The sequence below is a fragment of the Erpetoichthys calabaricus genome, chromosome 3 (assembly GCF_900747795.2).
Source record: "Erpetoichthys calabaricus chromosome 3, fErpCal1.3, whole genome shotgun sequence".
Lineage (NCBI taxonomy): Eukaryota > Metazoa > Chordata > Cladistia > Polypteriformes > Polypteridae > Erpetoichthys > Erpetoichthys calabaricus.
The window spans coordinates 266,982,909-267,008,470 of record NC_041396.2 but is presented as its reverse complement, the minus strand read 5'-3'; the positions used below and the strand labels follow the sequence as shown (position 1 = coordinate 267,008,470).

General features: G+C 37.4%; 1 protein-coding gene across 1 annotated transcript in view; it reads left to right on the top strand.

Annotated features, from left to right (window-relative positions):
• Nucleotides 1–19,758: 19,758 nt before the first annotated feature.
• LOC114648899 (neuronal tyrosine-phosphorylated phosphoinositide-3-kinase adapter 1) overlaps nt 19,759–25,562 on the top strand; it is a 239,590-nt gene continuing 233,786 nt past the window's right edge. The window contains exon 1 of the mRNA XM_051924056.1: nt 19,759–20,629. The gene's annotated coding sequence lies outside the window, so the exon portion shown is untranslated. The remainder of the gene's footprint in view (nt 20,630–25,562) is intronic.

The following is a 25,562-nucleotide window of genomic DNA, read 5'->3' as shown; positions in this document are numbered from 1 at the left end:
AGTGTTTTTTGAAGCATTGACATTAATAACAATTAATAACTAATTAAAATTGTATTAATTAACCAAATCATACATAACATTTTTACTGTCACTGTTAGATATTTTTAATTACTTTTTTGCATAATGTTAGACTGTTTACTTACTAGTTGTAACTAAAATACAAATATTCTTGCAATTCTGAATGCTTTTCAAATGTGTTGCGTTAATTAATTAATTAATTAATTAATTAACTATTAAATCTCAGAAACTAGAGCCAATCTGGCAAAACCAAAGTCATATTCTTAATCAGCACCATAAACTTAATATAAAACCGTTCAGACATTGTTGGCACCAAAATCACTGTTATACCAGTGATTGAATTTCATTGTTGCCTACATCTTGAGCTTGATAAGCAATACAATTATAGCCTGTACATGAGCCTAAAACTTTTATGTTGTCTAAAATAGTAAAACTAACCTAAACAATTGTTTACCAATGAAAATAGCTGAATGAGGAAAACAGCTTGGAAGTACAGCAGGATTCCGGCTCATCTCTAATCTGCTAGTTTTACAGAGAGTGTCAAGACTGGAATCATCGGGAAATCCAACCACATCGCTTTTTGTTTCTCAGATATTCTAAGCAGCTTTGGAAGCTAAGGCAGGGGAAGATCTGACAGTATGTGTATATATGTTATAAACAGTTAGTGTATAATGTGAGGGAAGAGACAAGAAGGGACATTTGTAAGAGTGCAATGATGAATGTCAAGCCCTTCTGTATACCACTTTTACTGGATAAGGGTCACTGGGGTGGCATGACTCGTAACTATAAATGGTGTGTCAGGTGAGAAATAACTCAGGTCACCAATATTGTGAACTCCAGTACTTGTCTTGGTTTTTATTTGGGCACTTTGTATTTTTCTTTAGTAACTCCAACTATGCTGAGATTAGTTTCCATTTTTTTTGGTACCATTTAGTTCTAAGGCTAATAATTAAATTTCATTGTTATGTTTATGTTAAACTGAACCACCATTTTATTTCTTACTGAGCATTACCATTTTTTAGTCTGGCTGCCAATATGCTATTGTCCGTTTCCAGGGCCGTCCTCTTCAGAAGTAGGGACTAATGATGAGTGATTCCTGCTGAATTTGCTTTGCCTCAAATTTTTATGAAAATGTGGAAATGTTTTGGAAATTCACTGAAATCCAAGAAAATAATCTAAGTCTATGAGGAAGAAGAGACTTGACTAGCTTTGAGGAAATTATAATTGTGTAATAGTTTTTTCAGGGTTCCTGACAGATAGGGAAACATCTGCCAACTATATTGGACTGACTATTGTGGCCAAAAAATGTGACCTGTGCTTTGAGGTAGCAGTGTTAGCCACTGTGCCTTCGATAAAATTAATAGAATTAAATATCAGAATAGTTAAAATTCTTGTAGACAGGAAGCATGAATTTTTGGCATCCGGATATTCCACAGCAAGTACTCACCTCTTTTGAATCAAAAAGAACAGTTTTTTGTTTTAACACTAAAGCAGGTGGATTCTTCTCTCCTTCCTGTTTGCATCAACTGCAATGCACTCTGGGTAATATTATTAAAGGGATAGGCTCACCTATACACAGAGGTCACATAAAAGGCCATACACAAAAAAATGACCTTTAAGACATAGATACACCAACACATATCCACTTTCCTTCTGCATGTGCATTTTGTGTTTAAATGCATTCACATGTTTTCAGCTAATTTTTAGCCCAATACTGGGATCAGAGTTATATCCAATAGCTAGCGTGTTTACGTACACTTCAATAACCCAGTTATTCACAGAAACCTGATTGCTAAAATGCCACATAAACCCTTATTCCAATTAGAAAAATTAGGTTACTGACCTCTCAGAAATCTGATTAACAGAGGCCAAGTGGTCATGTAAACTGATAACCAGGGTACTATTGCCTGCTTTTGTACGTTATACTCAGCAGCCATAGGTAGAAGTGTCCACAAAGTACAATTCAAGATGGAAATTTTTGGGCAATCACATTATTCCTTCACCTGGCTGAAATAATCCATCTCAGTATTTAAAAAAATTGCTGTGTTTGTGTTGATGAACTGAATGTACAGTGCTAAACTCAGCAACACAATCTCGAGAGCAGTAGAGTAACACACTTAAAGTAACATGCATTAAGTAGTTTGATTTCTTTTTAAAGCAGAAAGTAGCCTAATACAATACATATTACTAAAGTAAAAATACCAACGTTATTATTATTGCACCAGCATTGGGTGTAAGGCAAGAAGCACAAGTAGTGGGTAAACTTATTTGCATGGCAAAGCAGAAAAGAATGTGCTGCATGCAGTCCAGTAAGAGAAACCTATAAATAAAGCATCAGATTGACTAAACAAAAAAATGATAACAGGCATGATGTTTATTTTCTGATTCACGGCAGCCGATGATGAAGTTTAACTCTTTTTTGTGCAGTTTAGTAATGTTGGAGCATTTTGACAAATGAGAACTCCAAAAGATTACTTATGCATGTAAACGTGGATTATTGAAAAAAACTAGTTTCTAGCTTAATTGGTTTATTCCTCTTAACCCAAATATTTGTGTATATGCAAAAGCACTGACTTGCATAGACGGTCAACCCTTCATCTCACTTTAGCTGGATGAATTAACGTTGTTAAGATGAATATCCTTGTTAAGCTTCTCTTTTTATTTCAAAACATTCCAATATACATCAATAACTCATTTTTTAAGCAATTACATTCAACCATAACCTCATTTATTTGGAATATAAAACATCCACGTATCCAAAGAGCGACCCTACAAATGCCTAAGGCAGAAGGTGGCATGGCTCTACCTAACTTTCAATTTTATTGCTGGGCGGTGAATGTACAAGCTATACAAACTTGTACATGGACACAAATAGACGAACATACACAGGCCTGTTCCGCAATAGAAATAAAATCCTGCAGTACTTCTTTATATTCCCTGCTTTGTGCCCCTATAAATGCAAGTTATTGCCAATATACTAACAACCCAATTGTGCTTCACTCACTCAGAATATGGAACCAATGTAGGAAGCATTTTGAGATAGAGAAGCTTTTATCTGTGGCACCTCTGCACGAGAACCACCTTTTTCAAAATTCGCAAACATATGTACTTTTAAATATCTGGAAAACATTTGGGATTAAATCACTTATAGATCTGTACTTAGACAACGTCTTTGCTTCCTACGAATAATTACATTCCAAATTTAACTTTCCAGCAACACATTTCTTTCACTATCTTCAAATTAGAAACTTTGTTAAACAGAACCTGCCTGATTTTCCTTATCTCCCACCTTCCTCTATGCTGGAAAAAATATTGTTCACTTTCGAGGACTCAGACAGCATTTCTGCAATATATAAAACCATTTTACAGTCCCTCCCTTTCAAAGATCCAAGAGGACAATAGGAAAAGGATCTCTCACTCATCATATCAGAAAAGGAGTGGAAGGTAGCAATGCAGAAAATTCACTTTGGCTCCATATGTGCAAAGCATACAATTATTTAACTTAAAATCATCTATCGAGCACATCTGTCTCATTTAAAATTGTCCAAAATGTTTCCACGCTAAGACCCAACCTGCGAACACTGCAATCAAGCTCCAGCCTCACTGGGTCACATGTTTTGGGCCTACGCCAATTTAACATCATTCTGGACCAAAATTTTTAAATGCCTTTCAGACAGCCTTGGTGTCACAATCCCTCCTAACCCATTAATAGCTGTGTTTGGTGTACTTCCAGATGGGCTTAAAGTGGAGACAAAGAAACAAGCTGTAATTGCCTTTACTACACTATTGGCATGTAGACTTATCTTGCTCAACTGGAAGAATCCTAATTCTCCTCTTTTAAGTCAATGGGTAACTGATGTTATATACTATGTGAAATTGGAAAAAATCAAATTCTCACTTAGAGGATCTGTTTTTCAAAACCTGGCAGGATCTAATTAATAATATTTTAGATTAAGCTCTTAAAGCACTGAGGAAGCAGCTTCTCTCTCTATTTCTTTTTCTTCTCCATTTATCTTTATCCGCTTATAAATTCATTAATTTACTTATTTTTACTAGCTTTAAGTTTTACTCTGATGGCCATGCTCTCTTTCTCAGGGGTGGGGGTTGATTTGTTTTCAATCCTATTTTTGTAAATTGATCTATCTGTATGGAATGTTGTGGGATTACAATAAAATCAATAAAATTAAAAAGAAAAAAAGAAAAAAAAACAAGCACTGATTGACTACTACAGCTATGTGACGTCACCTTGGCCTCACAAAGCATCATAAGGCACAAGGAAAAAAAGTTCCTCTAAGGTGGCTGCATAGCAAAGTTCCAGGAAAGTATTTGACGTACAAGGTCACCATTGAATATGGCACATTCACTGTGAAAAATGCTTTGGCAAATTTCACTGGTCAACACTAGTAGTGATATCAATAGCACAAAACTTTTTAAGCAATGAAGTCCAATGAAGTCCAATCCAAGTTTTTTGATACAATTCAAAAGCCTTTCACAAGTGTTGTTTTAAATGAATTTTCAGGTATAACAATAGTCGGCTAGGTTATTCTAGCTTTTGTTAAATAATCTCTTGAATTTTTTGTTTTGATCCTGATTTTTTTTTTTTTTGGTTTATGCACTCTCCTCCTGGCTTTACTGATTGCATGAGGCGGCAGCAGTAAAAATGTATCATTCAAATCAAGAGATGGAATCAAAGTTAGAAACGTGCCAAAGTCAGTGCCAGAGAGTCAAAAAAATCTTTCAAACCAGCCAAAAATGTTAAACTAAAAATGACAGAAATAAACAAATGAGAAAAGACAGTCAAAAGACAGTGAAATCTACAAAACCAATTTGAGAATGAGACAAGAAATTGCAGTTGATAACAGAGAAGAATATCAAGAAAGACAAGTCAATGCACACTGTAGTTTTTCTTTGAATATCTACCACTTGGACAATGTGTATGTCACTGACCATTATATATGTTACATGTTACGCACTTCCTAATGACTCTACCTAGCAACAGCTTAGTAACCAGGCCAAACAAATTGCACAAAAGGCACAATGTAAACAAAGTGGCACCATGGAGGAATGTACTGTATTTAAATTTTAACATTAAAAAGTCATTAAAAAATAAATGAAAGTATTAATGTCACACACACGTGTTATGGGAGATGCATTTGGATATGCAGCTACTAACCACTCTTCCTCTTCCAGCCTTGGAGTAAAGGATACGCTCACATAAGACCACTGACACCTCTTTTGAACCTTCCTGGACATCCTGCCCCTTCCCGTCCCTTTCCTATATAAGAAATGAGACAACCAGAGGTCGGCTTTCATTATTAAACACTGCTGGAGCTATCGATTGAAGAACACACCGAATGATCATTTTGGCTCCTTCCTTTTTTTTTTTATTTTCCTTAATTTCAGCTTAGCATTGCTGCTATCAAATGGTAACCTCCAGGAAACCCCAACTCTTCACCTTCTCCTGTCTCAATTCTCTTCACAAGATTAAAAATAAATTTCACACAATGACTGTGTTGTTTTTTCCTCACCTACTGTATGTGACTTACCAATTTTAACTTCTTCTGACAGAAGAACCAAAGAAAGAGTGCAAGGCCATGGAAATGGATAGGAAACCAAAAGGCCTTCTCTATGCTCACTGGCAGCAGTGCTAGAACCTCAGTTCGTACCTTACTGCCCCTTACAAAGAGAAATGCTGAAAACGTTCTTAGGAACATCTGTACTTTTAATACATAGAGTTGGTTCAGGGGTACAGTACTTTCTAAGGTGTCCCTCAGCCTGGATAGCCCCAGTGAAAATCCTGGCACATGTAGGTGCCATCAGGATTGCTGCAGTGGTAGTGATGGCGGTAAAAAATGTTTAGTCAGTCCTGAAGTGGTGGGTTAAGACAACAGCTCAAGTGGCAGAGCAGAGCACTAGAGAGTATATGCAAACTCGTAAGAGATAAAGTATGGTGGATTAAAGAGGAAAATAGCTCTCTAGTCAATTAAGGAATAGCTAGGTTCAATTGGCATAAAAGGTTTAGTTTTTGGTTTAATAAATTAATACTTTGTGCTCTCTCTGAGATCATTTACCCTGTCTCTATATGGATACATTTAACTATCATTTTTAATCTGCTTTGAAATGTAGTGAAAAAATATAATAATAATAAAAATCCATCCATCCATTATCCAATCTGCTACAGTATATCCTAACTACTGGGTCACGGGGGGTCTGCGGGAGCCAATCCCAGCCAACACAGGGCACACACACTAGGGACAATTTAGAATTGCCAATGCACCTAACCTGCATATCTTTGGACTGTGGGAGGAAACCGGAGCACATGGAGGAAACCCATGCAGACACAGGGAGAACATGCAAACTCCATGCAGGGAGGACCTGGGAAGCGAACCCGGGTCTCCTAACTGTGAGGCAGCAGCACTACCACTGCACCACCGTGCCACCCTAATAATAAAAATGAAAGCATAATATAATGAAATTGATTATAACTAAATATTTCTAATCATAATATGAGTCTAACACAGGTGGAGGCAGCTTTGGGCACAAGTTGTAAACCATCTATGGGGGTCCACCAGTCCATTACAGAACACACACACAAGGTGACAGCATTAAAAATGTAATATTTAAATATGTCATGAAATGAGGTCTGAAACATGGCAACAATGGGTGGACACATCCAAAAAGCTCCAGAAGACGACACATGATGCCCCTAGGTAGTGTTGGGGTACAAGTGCCCATTACATCTAAGAGTGAGTAGCCCTTAAAAACATGCATTATCGCAACACCATGTGAATTCAATGGACGTTTCTCCCATGGAGAATGGTGCTCTGACAATTGTAAAAAAAATTGAATTGGTGGTAGGTAGCAATGGAGATTGGCGCGCTTGCATCAACCTGTGTAATAGAAGGATTTGGCCCGCCTTGGAGATTGATGTGATAGCGTGTAAAATTGACGGATGGGAGGGGGTATGTCTCTTGAAGATTGGAAAGCACCTTTGATGGAGGGAGAGAGAGAGGGAGAGGCGGTTGGACGGGTTTTGGTACCCCTCCAAGTTGTGGTAGTCCTAGAACTGGCCCCGTCATGAATTTTACTGGCCAGTTCTGAAAATGTTCACTTAGCCCAGCTTGCTCCCAAACTTCAACAGTAGGCTTCAGCCTACTAGGCTCCAATAATGGGGAAATTAGTTTTTCAGTTCAAAATATACTTAATGATTAAAAAACGCCAAGCAAAATTCCAGCTTGTGACCCAAAGGCAACAAGAATGCTTTATAAACAAAAAATATTTACTTAAACAAAAAAGCAATAAAGGGTACTCAAAAGTGCAAAAAGGATTTTCCAAAAGGCAATCCTGAAGAAAACAATTCCCAAAACAATTTTCAGCAAACAAGATCCAAAAAACAGTGCAGAAAACAATCAAAAAACATAAAATCCAAGCCAAAGAAGCACAATGCTTACAAACACTACAGCATTTAAATGATCACATTACTGAAGCTCCTTTCCTCAGTCCTTTTAATAGCCAGAAAAGCCTGATGGTGGGCTCAGAAGAAGTGTAGTCCTGGTGGCCTGGTCCAAAAAGTACATGGAACATTAGGAAATTTAAAGAAACAGTACATAATTACAAACCTCACTTTGACATAAAATATGGAATATAATCATTCAAAAATAACAAAACCAGCAATAAAACATAAAATATACATACATTCAGGCTGTAATATAATAAAATGAGGAAATTGAATCAAAATTAGAAATGTGCCCGTGATGATACAAGTGAGTCAAATAAAATCTTTTGTAAGTCCTAGGAGGCTATGCTCGAGCTTTAATTCACACTTTTTAGACCTTATCTGGAGTATATGCAGTTTTGGTCTCCAGGCTACAAAAAGGACAAAACAGTGCCACAAAAATTCCAGAGAGGATTGTCTAGGCTGATTCCAGGGCTACATGGGGATGAGTTACGAGGAAAGATTAAAAGAGCTGAGTGTTTTCAATTTATGCCAAAGAAAATCAAGAGGAGACATGGCTGAAATGTTTAAAATTATGAAGGGACTTAGTACAGTGGATCAAGACTATTATTTTAAAATAAGATCATCAAGAATAAAGGGACACATTTTGAAATGTGGCAAGGGTAAATTTTGCACAAACAATAGGAAGTTTATCTTCACACAAAACCAAAGACACCTGGAATATGTTAGTGTGGTAGACAGCAGAGCTTTAGGGACCTTCAAAGCTCGACTTGATGTTATCTTGGGTGCCACCATTTTGTGAACTGTTTACTACTATCTTGCTTAGGAAATGATCCTGAAGTGAATGGCATATGATGTCACTGTCTATTCAGTATAAAGGTCATGTCATGCATTTTCTGGATCAACCGAGTTTTGGGAGATAAACAGAAGAATTAGTGTGTATTTCTTTTGTTAGTGTTCCTGGTAAACAAACTTATTACTTTGGGAATTTTTGGTGAAATTTTGGTGTTGATGATTGTATGTTTTGACGTTTAGGTTATGAATCCTTGCCCATCTTTTGGTTAATGTCTTAAACGGCTTACAATTTCACCAGGAAGATTTGAAGTTTTAATTGCTGCCTAAAGGGCTTCTACAAAGTACTGATTCAAGGGTCTGAATACTTACAGTATATAATTGAGAGATTTCAGTTTTTAAATTATAATAAATTTGAAAATCTTTCTGAAAACATATTTTAACTTTGTCATTAGTTATTGAGCATAAATGAATGAGCAAAATGACAGATTTATCCAATTAAAATTAAATTTACAATACATTAAAGTATTCAGTAAGACCTGAACACTTTCTGAATCCACTTTACTTTAATGTTAATCTCCATATTTAGTTATGGATGACACACTAGCACAGTGGTTTACACTGCTAGTGCACAGTTCCAGAGCAATATAAAGTGTACAGTAAAATGATCATGGCCTGCACAGTGGTTAGCACTGCTACTTCCTAGTCCTGAATTCCTGGATTGAAATTCCAGCTTTGCTTTTCTGGTGTATTTATACGTAACCAGGTATTCTTGCTTCCTCTTCTTAATCCGAAGACGAGTGTAAGGTTAATTGGTGGCTCTAAACCAGGGGTGGGCATTTTCAGTCCTGGAGGGCCGCAGTGGCTGCAGGTTTTTGCTCCAACCCAATTGCTTAATAAGAAGCCCTTATTGCTCAAGTAACACTTCAGCTTCACTTTAGTTGTGTCGCTTGTTAAGATTTTGAACCCTTATTGCTTATTTTAGTCTTAAACAGCTGTATTCTTAGTTTTTAATTGCTCCTAATTAGCAATACCATGCAAATGACAAAAGAGACCAGCATTTCTCCATTTAGCTTGTTTTCATTTACACCTGTGTGTATTTATCGTGCACTATTTGGTTTAATTAAATACTTGGAAGGAAAGTGAAGAGAAAAAAGTGAAGCACTGAGAATTACTCATTTGTTTTAGACTTCAAATCATTTGGATGATATCCTTAGAAAGGAAAATAAATCTAGGATATGAGAATGACTTGACATGGCAGAGTTAAAGCACTAGCAAGCCATGCAATTAAATAATTGACAAGGATTGGTTTTTAATTAAGCAACTGGGTTGGAACAAAAACCTGCAACCACTGCGGCCCTCCAGGACTGAATCTGCCCACCCCTGCTCTAAACTGTTCCAGCATGAAGGTAGGTGCATGTGTGTGCCCTGTGATGAACTGGCACCATCAGGGTCACCTTGGGCCTGATTGTTGCTGAGACAGACACTGTCTTGAGGAGGGTGAATGCTTACTGTATGCAATCAGTTATTTTGTGTGATAGACTCTGTCTCTCTACGGCACTGAACTGAATAAGGGGGTTAGAAATTAGATTGATGGAGGACTCATTTTTAAAGTGATATAAAATGAATAGTTGGGTGTGCCTCCCTTCCCCTATTCTCATTCCCATTTCGTTTCTTATAAGCAGTATCAATCTCTCCCTCTCACTCACTCTATCCTTTAAACAGGTATACACTTTCATAGCTAATCTGCTTATTTTCCTGCACTGATTCCAGATGGCTGGTTGCCTACTATATTGGGCATAGGAAGCTTCAGCGTAGAGGATGCAGGAGTTTGCTGGCATGAAGTGCATTGGTCACTGTGGCCATATGGCAAATTAGAAATCCTGCAGTTTCCAGGCATGGCACTCATTCATCAGCTCATAGGACTGGACTGGACTGGACATATGGTTAAGTTCAGTAAGGGAAAAGATTGCTGGGTAATAATGTTAATGGAAAAACGTGACACATAACAAATCCAATGCACAAACCTATTTTAACCCTCTTTCTTCTACTATGGGGTCTCTCTCTGTATCTCTGTCTGTCTGTTTTTCTCTCTCTGTTATCAGGAGATTAAAAGCATCTTTCTCCAGATAAGTCATACTAAAGCATATGCAGGAAATTAGCTGTGCCTCTGTCCTTGCAGAGTGAGAAGAATCTTAAAACAGAAAGAACACAGGCTGATACCCCATCTTGCATAAACAGCAGAGGTTCCCACTGCCAGGTACAGGCTGTACTTTCCATTCCCATCCAGGGAGCAACTCCTGACACAGGCCAACGCTTCACATTGCTCAGCTAATGAAGGTTATCTCTGTGCTGCCCGCCTCACCAGCCATGCCACCACCTGAAAAGAGCTGCCTCATGGTTTTTTTCTCTAAATTGCCAGTTTTAGGCCTAAAGTGTTTCAACAAACTGTTGACCCCCGTTTTATGCAGGGGCAGAACTAGATTGGGACACTAGTTAAAATAATTCTTACAGTAAAAATAAAAAGAAGGCAGTCTTGAATAATCACTACCAGAAAAGGTTAGTAGGCCAAGAGATATTAGACATGAAGTAAAAATGAGGAGATGGGGAATTAAACGTGTGCATGTGTGTGTGCATATGTGTATGAAGGGGGGTTGGTGGCGTTTTACAATTTAGAGAATGCATTTTATGTGAACGTGTACTGCTCTTTTATGAACATGCTGCTTCTCTGGCAGTAAGTAGAGGATTTGACACTTTATTTGCAAAAAAAGGAAATTCATTAAAAAGAGATTTAGAAAAGGGGGACAGCTATTTATAGAGCTTCTGGAAAAGTAGACACTAACAGAAGGTCACACAGATGAGGTAGAAACAGAGGTATAGAAATACATGCATAGAACAGTGGCATGGTGGCATAATGGATCACGCTCTTGCTTTATAGCTCCAGGGACCTGCATTCAAATACTTGGTTGCTGTCTGCGTTGATTTTGCAAGTTCTTCTCATGTTTATGCAGGATTATCTCTGGGGATTTTAACTTCCTCACACATCTCAAATGTGAATGTTAGGTCATAATAGACTCTAAATGTGGGTGGCACAGTTGTCAGCCTTCAGGGACTAAGGTTCAAATTGTGGTTTGATCACTTACCACACTAGATGGAAGGGCAGATAATGTAGAATCAGCTGCTGTGAACTGTTATAGAGTGACGTGGACAGCCCTGGGCAGATTTGTAGCAATTGATATCTGATGTAAATAAATTTAAAGTATCACAAGTAGGAAGTTAAAAATGTTTGGTATTCAATTGTCAAACTTGAAAATACTGTTTATAATATTTATTGACTTATAATCCTTTATTCACCATATAGAATTTCTTGTATTAGGAATTTATCATTTTTCGCATACCCCAACTTACTCTCCAGAGAGTTTTAGGGTCAGAGCGCAGGGTCATCTATTTGTAAAGTGCCCCTGGATCAGTTGCAGGTTAAAGGCCTTGCTCAAGGGCCTAACGGAGTAGCATTCCTTCTGTCACTGCCAGGATTCGAACAGGCAACCTTCGAGTTACCAGCCCAGATCTTTTAGTCAGAGATGCTCCACATCCACCCCTAATAAACTGTCAAACAAGGGGCATTCAAAGTGTACCTATAAGATATAATGGACTCATCACTATCTTCATCCAGTCAGTGTACGGAAGACATCAAGAAAGTTAATAGGATGTTAAGTTATATATCCCGATGTGTGGATTATAAGTCAAAGGGAGGCTATGCTTGAGTTAAAGATGCACAAGTGAGCATCACATAGAGTACTGTCATCAGTTTTGGTTTCCATATTACAAAAGTGACATAACAGAGATAGAGAAAGTCCAGAGGAGAGCAACTAGGCTGATAAGCTATGAAAACAGATTGAAATAATAGACCTTTTCAAATTAAGTAAAAAGAGATTGATTAAAGTGTTTACAATTATGAAAGGAAATTGTAGAGTGGATCCAGGCTCATAGTATAAAATAATCTCTGGAACAAGAACATGGCAATGTCGTTGTGAACTTGTTAAGAGCAGATTTCTCAGTTTTCTGTTTTCTTATCCTCTTTATTTATTTTACCATTCCTGCTTTCATTCATCCTATCTCTCCATTTTCAGAATTTTTCTGATCCTACTTTGTCCATTACAGGTTCACTGAGAGCTCCTCATAGCAGAAGTCAGTCCTTTACAGAGCACACTCAAGCTTTCAGCCCTACTCAACTTTACCTGAGATTTCCAACTTATGGTGAGTCAATATGGTGGCCTAACCTATATAACGAAGACCAAAGAACACTTGAAGCAACTCTGTGAGAAAGGGGATTGAACAGCATGAGTCAGGGAATAGAGACAAGAAAATTTCCAAGTTTCTGCATATAAATCCCTTTCAGATTCAGTTACATTAATCATTAAGAAATGGAGCGACTACTGTATGACACAGCTGCAAATCTGCCTAAAGCAGGCTGTCCACAAAAATAAGTGATCATGCAAGAAGAAGATACTTGTGAGAACTCTAAACGAGTTACCAGATATAATGGTAAAGATTGGAGAGACTGTGCAGACAACAAATGTGCCTGGGTTCTTCACCAGTCGCAGCTTTATGAAAGAGCGGAAAACAGAAAAATCACAAATGACTTCTTGGCTAGAGTTTGCCAAAAGGCACATGGGTGACTCTGAAGTGAGCTGAAGGAAGGTTATAGTTGAGCTTTTTGGTCATCAGATTAAGCACCATGTTTGGCATAAGCCAAAGATTGCACATTATCATAAAAACACTATCCCCAGTACGAAACATACTGGTGGCAGTATCACGCTGTGTGGATGCTTCTTTGCAGGAGGCCTTGAAAGGCTTTTCAGGATTGAGAATAAAATGAATGCAGCAAAATACAGGGAGATCTTGGAGGAAAACCTGATGCAGTCTACAAGAAATATGTGACATGGGAGAAGATTTTTGTTTAATCAAGACAATGACCCCAAGCAGAAAGCCGAAACTACACTAGAATGGCTTCAAAACAACAATCCTAATGTCCTGGAGTCCAAATCTCAGTTTCATTGTGGCTGGACTTTTTAAATAATCCCTTGGAACTTAATAGAGCTTGAACAGTTTTGCAAAGAAGAATGTGGTAAAAGAACAAATGTGTAAAGCTGATAGAGACCTGTGCACACTTACTCAAGGCTGCCATTGTCTGCCAAAGGTAAATCTACTAAATACTGTCTTGAGTGGGGTGATCAATTATTTTTACCACTTTGCAGAGTGGAAATTAAGGGGAAGTGGATTTAAGACTAAAGCCAGGAAGTGATTCTTTACACAAAGAATTGTGGGAACCTGGAGCAAACTAATGGGACGTGTAGTTGAAGCAGAAACCTAGACAACCTTAGAGAAGTATCTGGATGAGATATTAGGACAACTTAGCTATTAGCTAAACAAGCAAGCCTCATGGACTAAACGGTCTCCACTCATTTGTCAAATTTCTTATGTTCATATGTTTTCACTTTGATATTGAAGAGTCTTTATCTGTTGAACATGTTAAAAACAGACAAATTAAATCCACATGGATTCAATGCTGTATAATAATAAAATGTGAAAACATCCAAGAAACTAAATACTTCTTTTAGTTACTGTATAGCTGGCTCCATGGACACTTTGGGGCAGCATTTCTATCACTTGATAGCTGTATACCTCCATGCCAAAGTGTTTAGCCACTTGCATAGCTAGATGTTGGAGGTTTTACTTGATACTGACACATGTAGTTCCATTTTGGACCAATAAATTGTTCCTTTCCTGTTGTTTTGAAATAATTTCTTACTCGCATGTCACCTCCATGACTCTTGATTTAGATAGCGATTAAAGAAGTAGAACAATGACATCCATGACCCTTAGAAATGACAAACATGTAGAGAGGAAAAGGGAAGAATATCACCAAAAAGAAAGGCCAAAATGTATATAAAGAGAGAGTGAAGTGGGGAGAATAAAGAGCTGAGTGAAATGGGGAGAAATGGAAATTCATCTTGACTGAACATGAAGGAACACAAAGAGGAAAAAGAAAAGGTAAGAGGAAGGACAGTAGTGATGGGAGAAAAGAATGAAAACAAAGGAAGGACCACAACAAATGAGGAAGCTAGAAAAGACAGGAAGTCTGTGAATGCATAGAAGAGGCCAGGAAACAAGCTGTGAGACAAAGTTAGAGAAGAGCCCCAGCCATGAAATTTCACTCATCTTTCCTGCATTGGTATCTATTTCTTCTTTAATGTCTGAACTTCTATTGTACTCTCCTTCTCTAGGTGCTCCATTTTTTTTTATATTTAAAATATTTCACAGCAAAAATCATAGCCTAGGATAAAAGATGATTCCCAATGGTCACCAAGATGTAATTTTCTGAGCGGCACGGAGCACTAACCAATGTTTCATTATACCAGGGGTCTCCAACTCCAGTCCTGGAGCCCTACTATAGCTGCAGATTTTCATTTTAACCCTTTTTCCTAATTAGTGACCAGGTTTTGCCTCTAATTAATTTCTTTTCCTTTCATTTTAATTGACTTGTTTTTTTAAGATTTGTTCCACTGAATTGCTTCATTTTCACCTTAAACTGCACCCAAACAGAAATGAGATGTGAGGGAGCCAACAGATGACCAGCTAAGTTGGGGCCTCAAACCTCAGCCTATTCCACTCCAACCAGTTTCTTAATTAGAACATAAATCTTCTTGTAAATTAAACCAGTTATTTAATTTCATGCTTTGTTGGTGTTCTCATTCTGCCACAGCAGACATTTCCAAAACTGTTGATTTTCTTTTTTCTTAGAGCACCGTCAAAATGTTTTGTGGACCTGAACAGATTGACATTACTAAAACTTACACCTTTCTTTATTGTCAGGTATTGTGTGATGGACACTGGTCAGTTGGTCATGTGTTGGCTCATTTTGGATCTCATTATTGCTAATTAAGGAAAAAATAAACAATTAAGTGGTCTGAATCTTAAATAGCAAGTCAATTAAAATTAATGCAAAAGAGTTAATTAGCAGCAAGAACTGGTCACTCATTAAGAAAAGGGTTATAATGCCCTTTAGTGTCTCATAGATGACACTTTAACTTGTTAATGTTAAGATACTTGAAATGAAATGAAATAACCTTTTATTAAAACTGGCTAGCATGATGATGCAGTGATAAATTGCAAGAGAAATTGACACATATTCATGGATAATAACTATCTATGTGGATTTTGCAGGTGAGGGAGATAGAATATTTCAGAACAAGATAGTATTCTTCTATTTCATTGTACCTACTAAAATATTCACCCACAATATTTAACTACTAAAATCAAATAGGTAAAGTCATGTTCTGGACACATGTAGCTTATATGCTATGTTATGGAGAGTCATAAGTCTTTTGTATTGCCAAGCCTTGGAGCTCAATATCCCATGACATCAACAACTCCAGTAATTTTTTCTTCTTTAAATGTCACCTTAAGGATTATTTGTTCAGAATTAAATTTTGTGACAATGGTATGGTAGCAGAGTTACTTGTGCTAGTGCCTCATAACTCTAGTTACATTGACTAATTCCTTGACTCTGTCAATATTTATGTGAGGTTTGTCAAAGTTAATTTTCTCCATTAACTCCAGTTGCATTTCATTCATTTATGCATCCATCTTCCAAACCATCTTATCAAGAAATAAGGTGCAGGAAATCATGTGCCAGCAAGCATCAGGCACAATGCAGAATAAACACCTGGACAGGGTGCTAGTCCAATACAGGGTGAGGAAACAACCACTCAAACACACATACTAGGGCCAATTTAGCATCAGCACTTCACCTAACCTAGATTTCTTTGGACTGTGGGAGGAAACTGGAGCATGCGGAAGAAACCCTCACAGCGCACAGGATGTGAACTCCAGTCAGTTTCATTCCACATTCTAAATATCTACATGTGATTCTAATATTAGCCGTTGTACAAGGACATGGGTATCTGCATGATGGAAGGTTAACATGGACTGGCATCCTCAGTTCAGAGCTGCTTCTTACTAAGGTAGTCTCTAGTGCCCATTGGCCTTAAATTTTACAAAATGAATGCAGGAAATAAATGAATGAAATATAAAAAAGTCTGAAACTAGAGAAAAATAGTATTTTTTCTTTGAAAGCTCTGGATTTCAATTCAACAGAGAATGACAGACATGAGAAGTCACAAGTCAAATTTTGACATAGAGAGAGAAAGAAAGAGAGAAGGAAAAAATGAAACAAAAAGGAGAAAAATATGGTAAAGTGGAGTGGAATGGAAAGGATACAGTATTCATACTGCAATGAGAAAAGGAGCTAGAGAGAGCAAGAGAGATATTGAAAGAGGGGTAGACAAATATTGTTACTGAAACATTTAGTCAAGTCCAGATCAGATGGACTTTAGCATGCCAGGCCTTTCTATGCAAAACTGCTTCTCTGATTTTCTTGACGGTCACATGCATTGTCTCTGTAAAGCTGTCTATCCATCTTAGTCTCTGTCATCCTCTTCTCATATTGCTTTCAGTTTTCTCTGACATGAGAATCTTGTCCAAGGAATCCTGTCTTATCATTATGTGGCCCAGGTATTTAAGCTTTTTTTTGACAATCAAGCCTTCAAATGAGAAATCCGGTTGTTTTTCTTCAAGTACTGATTTTTTTGATGGTCTTTCTGTCCAAGAAACTTTCAACAGTTTTGTCCAGTACCAAAGATTAAAGGCATTGTTTCTTTAGTGATAGTCCAACTCTCACAGTCATACATCACGTCTGGAAACACCACAGCTTTAACAATACAGACCTTTGTTGACAATGTGAAGTCTCTGCTCTTTAGTGTCTTACCTAAATTTGTCATAGCTGTTCTTCTCAGAAGCAAGCGTAGTTTAATTTCATGGCTGCAGTTTCCACCTACAGTCTCTTTCTAATAAAATCTGTTACTGCTATTTGACTGACAAATAGTAGTAAGGATAATGTGGAAAAAACAGAAGGGAGAAATAAAGAATGAAGGAAATATAGGGAGGAAATAGAATCGGGATGAGAAAGAGGAAAAGACAGAGGGGACTGTAGATAAAGTAATGGGCAACAGCAGATGAGAAGTATAGATGAAAAAAGTGGACAGAGAGGACGTAAAGAAATAGTCAGGCATATAGTACATTGGGAGAGAATGAAAGAAGAAACAGTGGTAGGGAAGCAAAGAAAGAGATACACACAGAATGAGAAAGGTAGTGATAATGGGGAAAAGAAAGAAGAGATGAAAAAAAAGGGCGTGGAACAGAGACTGAGAGACAGAGGGAGAAGGAGAGAAAACAAGAAAAACACTCTTAGAAATAAAGGTGCCAGAGCGAATATTCAGAGCGATGACATTGGTTCCTAGAGGAGCCATGCATATGAAATTTCAAAGAAGAACCTTCATTTAGTTAGATCCATAACATTTCATTAACAAACATAAATAGCTGATACTTGATCTGTGAAATGCCAATGGCTTCCTGATTTTAAAAGGACTCTTGCTGCATACAATCACACAGGCTCAGTTCAGGTTTCCGTGACTTGTTGCATCCTACTACACTTTTTGTCCACATATTAGGAAACTTTTCCAAGCCTAAAGAACCAGTTTTATACGCAAAGTATTCTTTCCTGAATTCATTTTTTTTTTCAGGTAATGGGTGTTTGAGGAACCGCACATCCCAGCAAAGTGCCAGTTTAGATAGATAGATAGATAGATGGGGGTAAATGTGGTCTTTTATAGAAGACTGCAAGTAAATATATTTATATATTCTGTATATATATATATATATATATAGACTGCAATACACAATAGAATGATTAGAGAGGAAGAGCATTAAAAAAGAAGAAAGACAACTAAGTTGGCAATCACAGTCGCAGTGAGACACTATACGGGTGTATCGCTGTTGGTATACTATACGGGTGTATCGCTGTTGGTATAAAGGAGCCCCAGTAGAGTTTCCTGACAACTCTTCTGCTGAATAATTCTTTGGCTGAAAGCCCTCAGTGTAAGTGTGTCAGAGGAAGGATGTGCAGCATTTTTCATAATACCAATCAGTTTTGCTTTAATTCTGTCCTTCACTATTACCTCCAGAAGATTCAAAATGCATCCCATAACTGAGGCTGCCCTTTTAATTAGATATGTTGATTCAGTGAGCCTCTCTTGAAGTGATGTTACCAGCCCAACACACCAGTGCAGAAAATCACTCACACAATTGTAGAAGAAGTGAAGGATGTCATTTCACACATTGAAAGAACACAGTCTCCTAAGAATAAACAGCCTGTTCTGCCCTTTCTTATATATAGTAGTTCCTCTGTGTTATGAGACAAGTCCAACCTCCCATTGACGTGGACCCTCAAAAACTTATAGGTGTCGACCCCCTTCACGTTGACATCCAGAATAGGGACTGGACTCAGAGGCTCTTAATTGTGATGAAATTCAATAACCAGTTCCTTGGTTTTGCTGATGTTAAATTGCAGACAATTCCTCCTACACAAAGAAACTAAGACTCCTATACTCTGTCACAGAACACCCCATAAATGCAGAATCATTAGATAATTTCTGTAAGTGGAAGGACCTGGTATTATATTTATAGTCTGGGGTGTACAGATTAAACAGAAAAGGTTACAGGACTGTTCCTTGTGATGCTCCAGTGTTGCTCATATTTATATCAAAAACACAGTCCTTGAGTCTCACAAACTGCGGTCTGCTTGACAGATTGTCCATTATCCAGGACACCATAGGCTCATCCACCTGCATATCTCTGAGCTTACCTCTTAACAAAGATGACTGGATGGTATTGAGGGCACTGGAGAAATCGAAAAATATAATCCTCAGGTTTGTCAAGGTGAGAATAAACCTTTTGGATCTGGATAATTGCATCCTCCACTCCAATCTTTGAAAGGGATGGATAGAGATGGAGCAAACATTATAAAGAATGGTAAGGCAGAAAGATTGGAGTTCAGATAGAGAAATGGAGAAGCAGACAGAAAGAAGTAGATAAAATGGAAGGAAATGGAAGATAGAGGAAGAAAGAGAAAAGGTGAAATTACAGTTAAAGGTTATGAAAGATAGAAAGAGAAAGTCTGAGGCTAAGAAATGTATGGAGAGAAGAAGAGAATGTGAAGTAGCTAAAGAGAGGGGCAATGTAGATATGAGAATAAAGAAATACACAGGTAAGGATGTGCAAAAAAGGGAGGTAGTGAAAAAGGGTGATGCAAAGGGAAAAACAAAGTGGGAGAAAGAGCAAAGGAGTGTTAGAAAGTGGGGAAGAGGTAAACAAAGGGTTTTGGGGGAACATGAGAGAGAGAGAGAGAGAAAATCAGAATATTGAAAATGCAAGAAAGATGACAAGAGAGGGTTCTTGAGAAAGACAGATGTGAACAATAAAAGGGGAGAACTAGATGTGAGGGTAGAAAGAAAAAGTGAGAGAGAGATAGCGGGGAGGGTGCAAAGAAAAGACAAACGTGGGAAAGGTAAAAGCTGAGATAGGGAGAAAGAGGGAAGGAAGGAAGGAAGGAAAGAGGGGAGGTTCCTCGACCTCTGTTGCTTGTATCAAATGAAAAGGGATAGTGGCCGGGGAAGAGAGATCGGCGCTGCATATGAATAGGAGCGACTACAGCTTGTGCGAGAGGGAGGGAGGGGGCCGAGACAGCGACCTCAAGAGGGATGCTGCTCTGTCGTGTCTGCTGAGATGCTGAGCGCTGCTGGACGACGACTATAAGCGCCGAGGAGGCTGGACCGAAAGGGAAGAGAGGAGAGAGAGAGAGAGAGAGAACGGAGGGAGTGAAGAGAAAAAAAACAGTCCTGAAGCCCACGGTTACGCCAAGCAGCATGAGGCTGCAGGAGCTGGCAAACGCAAGCACGTTTGCCCACGCGGACACGGGGCTCTGAGGGCCAGCACCCCGTCAGCGATGGCACTGTCCTTGGATAACGTTGTCCGTGTCTTCCATCTGTTTTCATTCCATTTCGCCGCTCAGACACGAGTGGATTTTTCAATGATGATGACCTGTCAGTGGCAGCACGTTTGAAAACCCGGGACGAGCCAGAGAGCGAAGCAAGCAAGAGACGCAGAGACGCCCGAGGTTATGAGCCGCACAGCTGAATAAACTTCGGACCCGAGAGCAGTCGACCACAGGCTTTTTTTTTTTCTTTTGACAGACGCCAGACGCACACTATTTACACACTTTTTTTTTCCACACCAAGATTTTTTCCTCTATTTGTTGCAAATCTTGGAGGGCATAAGGACCTTCACAGGCAAGACGCGGGTGACTGGGGGAATGCTTGGAGCCGCGTGAAGCGATGTGTCCCGCTGAGCCTCTGCGTTCAGACTCACCGTGGTGAATGTGCCCGGAGCGGCCAGGCACGGCAGGTTAGTACGCCTGTTCTGTTTGTTGAATGATGCCTTGTTGTTATTGCTTTTCGAGAACCGTATCTAAGGAGACAGGGAAAACCACCATTGATTTTTTTTCTGTTGTGTTTTTCCACATCCTTGAAATATCCTGGAAGCGCATGGGGGGCAAACTTCAGACCCACTGCACATAGCTCTGCCCGTATATGTGCTGATTACGCACAGTCTTGTACGCGCCATCCGTTCCGTTTTAAGGTACCAAACAAACACCCAACAAGGTGTCCCAAAAAGGAGAATGCAAGTTAAAAATGATTAACTTGCGGTACACAGAGTTGCACTGAAAATAATAAATAAAAAAATACTGTTGTGAATTTAGCATCTGGATATTGGAGAAGGCCCCTGTCACACACCCTGCCCCTTATTAGGCAGTTGTCAAGTATTGAAAAAAGGACTCGTGTACTTATTAATATTAATTTTAAAATTGGGCAAAAGACCACGTAAGCAGATAAGAATAACGTTTGTCAGGCACCAAAACCCTAGCCATCCAAACTCCGAGACTGCTTTTTTTGGGAAGGTAGCCCAACTCTGTGTCATGCATGTCATGACCCAAAGGCTCTTCTTTAGGTTGTTAACCCCTGAAACGAGAACCACCGCCCCCTTGTGAATTAGGGTTGTGGCAAGCTGGAATAATGCATACTTGAATGGATACCTAACCACATCTCAAGTATGGGCACAGAATGATTGGAAAACAAACAACATTGATAATCTGAAAAGCAGAATGATGGCACTGCCGTCAATAGATGTGATCAAATGACACTGACAACTATTTTCATTGGTGTTTTCTAAATATTTTGTATATTATGTATGCATGCACATGCACTCATGGCTATAATGTTGTATGCACATGCACTTATATTGTGTAAACTTAAACATGGACACATATACTATAGGCACACATCTCAGACATTGTATATATGTGCACTCACACACACACACACAGACACACACATATTTATGTATATATATAATCAGACAGACATGTATAGGTAAACATTTACAGGTATACAATACAGATACACACACACAATGTGTGTATTTATAATAAACATGAACATATATTTTATATATTTAAATAAACAGTCACACACCCATATATTTACCCATTTATAAATAGAATATATACAGTATGTGTATATATAGTATATGTACAGCAATTGATTTCATGAGCATATTAACATTCTTAGGCAATATATTAACATGCTTATTTTGTAAATTTACTTGTTTACATGTATTTATATGCATTATTATTGCAATATATTGCCATTGATACTTTGTTAACTGTACACATGTACATATATTCATACACATGCTGTATATATTATACAAATAAATAAATATATATAGTTTTCTTTATCATTTGAATGACTTTAAATCTCCATATAGTATAAAAAAATAAATAAGTTAATTAAAAAATAAATAAATAAATATGCCCAGACAGACAGTCAAGCAATTCAATTGCCCTGGACAAAACAAGGTCTTACGCCATCACACGTTTGCTTGTTTTGCTCTTTGACCAAGCCCATTTTGGAAACCCCAGACACAGATGTTTGTCTGCCTCTAAGTTAGTCATCAAATGTTCTTGCCCAAATGCATGTTGTCCTTCTTTCATTCAAAGGTTATCAGAATAAATAAAAAAGAGCTGATTCTCGACTTGCCTAGAGTGTGTTGCAACAAAAACAAACACATTTGTTCTGCCTGCATTGCCCATTCAGACATGTACATAATTTATATATGAGATGCACATTATACCTACTCTGTGGTACATGATGAAAATGCCTGGAGCCTCTGATTTATGTATATATATGCATTTACAAGTAATAGGACTGTTTTGAAGCATTTGCGCTACCATGGTATAAACACACAAGCCATAGCCTGTGTTTAAACATACACTTAACACTTTACTATCTATTAAATAGGAATCCTAATAGGAGAAGTTGATTTTTCAATCTATTACTTCTTAATATTTGTGAAGAGCTGTTATTTGTCTCAGTAAACTGTTTTGCTATCTTTTTTATTTTGAATGATGTTTTTTTTTCTACATTGGGATGATCTTGTTCACTTTATACAATATAGGTGTCAGTATGTATGAGCATTTGAGACTGATATTAGAGCTGTATAATGATAACACAATGTTAGCATTGCATACTTGACCTGCACATGGTTGAATAGCTGTGTTCTGTAAGTAAAACTGACCATAGGTACCAACAACAATTCATAACAGCTGGTGTGTTCAAAATGCTTTAGGCTGGTATTTCCTTTCTTAAAATTTTAATACCTCTTTTCTGTCAGTAGATTGTACTACTATCATTTACCTGGAACCCATTCCAGGATTCCAGTCTTTAGAAGTCATTCGGTTCACACCCTTCAGCTAACAGGAGGCACAGGGTCTCATCCTGCAGTGGAATCTACCACAAGGGTCTCATATGCAGCTGAGATCTGGCATTGGGGTATCACCAGTGCCATCACAATTTAACCAATGTGCAATATTGGGATGTAACATTAAATGCAATTTTGAGTCTGTAGTATAGTCTTCCAGCAGAGACTTACCATAGATTTTAACATTAGGATTCACAATTGATATTGAGATTTAAAATCAATATTATTCTGTGTCTCTGAGATTTGTTCTCTTTTTAAGTGGATGAGGCAAGATGCTTCTTTCACCTTTGATGTTGCTATTCATATTCCACACACAGTTAAATGATATGTTTGTGTAAGATACATATTTAGTTTATAAAAACACAGCTTCTGAAAATGCAAAAGCCCTGGCAGCATTAATTTTTCCACATTGTTTGACTGGAGAGTCATTGTGTTCAAAGTAATACAAGCTAACTCTCACACATGCACACACAATTTTTAAATACCACATGCATCGGCAACTGCTCTGTTGCCATGGTTTTTAACCTTTCTGTGTTTACATGTCTTCTACATGGATATTTGAAAGCACAAATTTTCAGAAGCAGAGTAGAGACACTACATTCCTAGGAGTATGCAATGTTCAAAATATGAAGGATATGAAGTATACAGAGTAGATACTTGGAATGATCTCTTTTCAGAAACAGCTGATAAAATTTGAAAACTAGGAACAGGAATCCTTCTGACTTAAGCATGTGCCACAAACCAGGTCTATAGCATCTGAATCACTCTGTATGTTCAGCAGTGCTGAAGTACATTGGTATGTTGCATATGGAATATGGAAAGCAATAGTATAAGAGTTTTAAAATATTACCATATTTCCACTGTACGAGAGTATCAATATAGGAGGTTCAAACTACAAAAGGAGAGGGTCAGAATTTTAGCATTATACTGTTCTCTTTACAGAGATTTCTGCATCTGCTCTTATCTGCAGATATTTTAATATAAAGGAGAGATGATTATTGAGGCTTGAAGCTTAATTGTTAATATTCTATTTGATTCCTTGCACATCAATAACATTAATAATAATAATTTTGTGATATTAAAATTTTTCATACAATTTATTTCTGTTATAACCAAGGATTTTAAAGTTCTTAAACATTTATTATTTTATTTGAGACTCATCTGACTACGTATACTTTATATAAACATGTAATGTTAAATATTTTTAAACAGTGATTTGCAAATTAGTTCACATTCTGATACATTAACAAATGTTTTTTATCAACTGAGTCATCAGGTTTGTTTAACATAATTTTTTGTATTCTTACTCAACTAGTAGTAGTAGTAGCAATGATAATAATAATAATAATAATAGTAATAATAATAATAATAATAATAATAGAAGGGCAGCACGGTGGCTCAGTGGTTGGCTCTATCACAGATCTGGCATCCTGCGTTTGAATCTAGCACCCTATCTTGTTTCCTGGTCCTTAAAGCCAGGATGATATATCTAATAATAACAACTATAATAATAAATAATAATAATAATAATAATAATTCCAGGGTCAGAAGATAGCCCTCCTATCCACATATTTGTAAAGTACTAACCTTTCGATAATAACACCTAAGGAACCCAGTGGGTTTCAGGTAAAAAACAACTAGCACAAACTGAGAAAGAGAGGAAAATAATAATAATACTACTACTAATAATAATAATAGCCAATATGAGGCATTTTCATATTAAAATAGTGCTAATTACCATTGAAGCTGTTGTTATTGGTAAGAAAAGTAAGTAACTCTGCAATAACCATATTCATTGGTACTTAGAAAATTAAGCCTAGGCAAAAGGCTATGCTTGTTATTACTATGTCACTTGGTACCTTATACTTGAAGAATGCTGTAAGAAGGAAAATAATAATAATAATAAATAATAATAATAATAGTAATAATAATAGTATATTCCACTGTTTAAGCCCTTGTTCCCTAACCAGAATAAGACCCTTTTCCTCAGTGCTTTCTGGTTACCCTTAAAGAGTAAAGTATTGTGCATTAACAGATGTTAGTTGTTTTTCTGGCTTATACTGCATTTAAAAGACCTTAATATATTCTGGTGCAAAACCACTGAAATTCTGAAACTTAAAGGTAGCTAATGTCGAGATTCTAGAATATGATAAATGTAATCATTTCCCCTGGTTTACATTAAAACATCAAATTTAAGGTTATGACTGTTTTTTGCTTAACAGGTATACAAAGTCCACCTTAACATTTCAGTGTTTTCTGTAACAAGATAAAATGCCTGCACTATAATGCATTATAAAGTAAATATTGATAGGTTGATTATAAAGGTAATAACCCACTCAGAACAAGTCCAACAAAAGATCATGGAATCTTCGAATCAGTGCAGACCAGTTAGTCTTTTTTGGCCCCTAACTATCAACATGTATCTTCAAAGTTTGCTTGTTATTGCCTAAAGGATATGGAATAGTTTGAGTTGTTCAAGAATTGCGACCTTTTCCACTTAATATTATAAATTTGTGTA